The sequence below is a fragment of the Loxodonta africana genome, chromosome 3 (genome assembly GCF_030014295.1).
Source record: "Loxodonta africana isolate mLoxAfr1 chromosome 3, mLoxAfr1.hap2, whole genome shotgun sequence".
Lineage (NCBI taxonomy): Eukaryota > Metazoa > Chordata > Mammalia > Proboscidea > Elephantidae > Loxodonta > Loxodonta africana.
This window is the reverse complement of record NC_087344.1, coordinates 179,475,199-179,477,693: the sequence shown is the minus strand read 5'-3', so window position 1 is coordinate 179,477,693 and position 2,495 is coordinate 179,475,199. Positions and strand designations below refer to the sequence as shown.

The following is a 2,495-nucleotide window of genomic DNA, read 5'->3' as shown; positions in this document are numbered from 1 at the left end:
CCTTTATCTATTGCTGGTGGGAATGCAAAATGGTAAAGCCATTGTGGTAAACAGTGTGGCGGTTCCTCCAAAAAATGAAAAATAGAATTACCATATGACTCAGCAATTCCACACCTAGGTATAAACCTAAAAGACTTGAAAGCAGAGACTTGAAAAGAGACGTGTATACCAGTGTTCATTGCAGCACTATTCACAATAGCTAAAAGGTGGAAACAACCTAAATGCCCATCAACAGATGAATAGATACACAAACTATGGTACATACATATCATGGAATACTACTCAGCCAGTAAGAGAAACAAAGTTTTGATATATGGTACAGTATGGACGGAGCTTGAAGACATTATACTGAGCAAAATAAGCCAATCACAAAAGGGCAAGTATTATATGACCTCACTAAATAAAAAGACAAGAAAAGGCAAATGTGTAGAGACCAAATTTTATTAGTGGTTACCAGGGGTGGGAGGGAGGGGGAAAAGCAGGGTTAACAGTGATGGAAAAATCGCATTGATTAAGGGTAGGATTGCACAGCTGATTATTGTAATTGCTGTCAATAAATTGCACTCCTATAAAAAGTTGACTTGGCAAAAGTTGTGTGATAGATGTATTTATAACAATGACAAAAAAAAAGAGTAGCTGCCGAGGCTGCTTATGTACAACCAAACACCTCATGGGATTGGTTCCTTGCTTTGGAGGTTTAGGGGGCTCCCAGATAACTGACCTAATAACGTGTTTAGTGCTTCTGTTCTACCTATTTCGTTGTGTAGTGCCTGAGGTCTTAAAAGTTTGCAAGTGGCCATCCAAGGCACAACAACTGGTCTCTATTTGCGTGGAACAACAGAGGAAGGAGAGTCAGGAAAAGGAGGAGGAAATGGAATGTGTGGCTAATCACCTCCATGAACAACTGTGTCCTTTGCCATGAGACCAGAAGAACTGGATGGTGTCCAACTACCATTACAGAACATTTTGATCAAAGATTCCATAGAAGAATCCTAATCAAAATGGAGAAAAATGCAGAACAGAATTTCAAATTCTCATGGACTCCAGACTTTCTGGAGCCATGAAGGGTGGATGAATCCCTGTAATTTCCCTGAGATAATCTTTAAACCTTAAACCAAAAATACCCTCTGAAGTCACCTTAAAACCAAACAATAGTTTAGGTTAACTAGTAAAAAAAAGTCTGCCTTGAGCATTATGCTCTTTTAAGATCTATCTCTATGGGATCAAACTGACAACAGCAACTGGAAAGATTAGGTAGGAACCTTAGAGGGCAGTGAGTTTATGTTAATGAGAGAGGAACAACTCAGAAAAAGAGGGTGAGAATGGTTGCACAACTCAAAAAAAATGTAATCAATGTCACTAAATGGTACATGTGGAAAATGTTGAATTGGTGTATGTTTTGCTGTGTATATTCTCAACAACAAGATAAATAAAATTTAGAAGAGAAAAACTACAAAAAAAATTTTAAATCACTAGAATAACAAAGAGATACAGCTAATAAGCAGACAAAGGAGATAAAATGGAATCATAGAAAACCATGTCAACACAACGATAGAACAATTGGTCTTTGAGGACTCTACCCTGTAGAAATACTTGCACAAGGGTCCAAAGATATGTGTACAAGAATGATGACTGTGGCATTCTTCGTAATAATGAAAACCACAAACCAACTTAATTTCCAAGTTATATGGAAAAAGTAAAATTACCATTTCATTCTGTCATACTTGGGGTCACTATGAGTAGGAGCTGACAAGACTGCATCTGGCTAATAGGAGACAAACGGGTATCAAAGGTACTTCAGAAGACAGTGCCGATGATGATTTTGCTCTTTTAGCAACTCTCAATTCTCAGCTACAAACTTACCTTGTTCTCAGGGAGAATCTGAGAACGCCTAGGATTAGGTCCTCAGGTTGTGACTAAGACACTGAGGGGAAGCGAGGTCTCCTTGCTTTTACGTGAGAGAATCTACAGAGCAAACAGCTGCAACATTTTGCTTTTATAAAATAAACTCTTGCAATCTCGTCCCTGGGTGGGCTCGAACCACCAACCTTTCGGTTAACAGCCGAACGCGCTAACCGGTTGCGCCACAGAGACAACTGGGCGCCTTGGCTTAACGAGGAGTATTCGTGACCACCAGACCTTGCCACCCGCTTTCTGCGGGACAACTGCTCAGGCTCCAAAGCCTTGGAACACCGGACCTTTTGGGGCGACGAATCGTGTTGTTGGTCACATTTGAAACCTGTGTGTTAGGCGATTCCGAGGCCAGAAGGGCAGCCGAATGGCTTTCGCCCCTCCTTGCTCCCTGCCGGCTTCAGAAGCCAGCGACCACCGGAGACCCCCAGGTCTGCGATCCCCGCCTGAGCCCAGTGGGGCCCACGACCTGCTGCGCCCGGTGGGCTCCGGGACGTCCCTTCGCGTCGCCTGCTCCTCCCGCCCGCGCCGCTGGACGCCCCCCGGCTCCACTAGGCTGGGGTCGGTGGGACGGGAGCGGGGAA

The 2,495-nt window shown here is 43.4% G+C and overlaps 1 non-coding gene across 1 annotated transcript; it reads right to left on the bottom strand.

Moving 5' to 3' along the window:
* Positions 1 to 2,020: 2,020 nt before the first annotated feature.
* On the bottom strand, positions 2,021 to 2,094 carry TRNAN-GUU (transfer RNA asparagine (anticodon GUU)). Its single transcript has one exon. It is a non-coding gene; the product is annotated as a tRNA-Asn (tRNA).
* Positions 2,095 to 2,495: the final 401 nt, after the last annotated feature.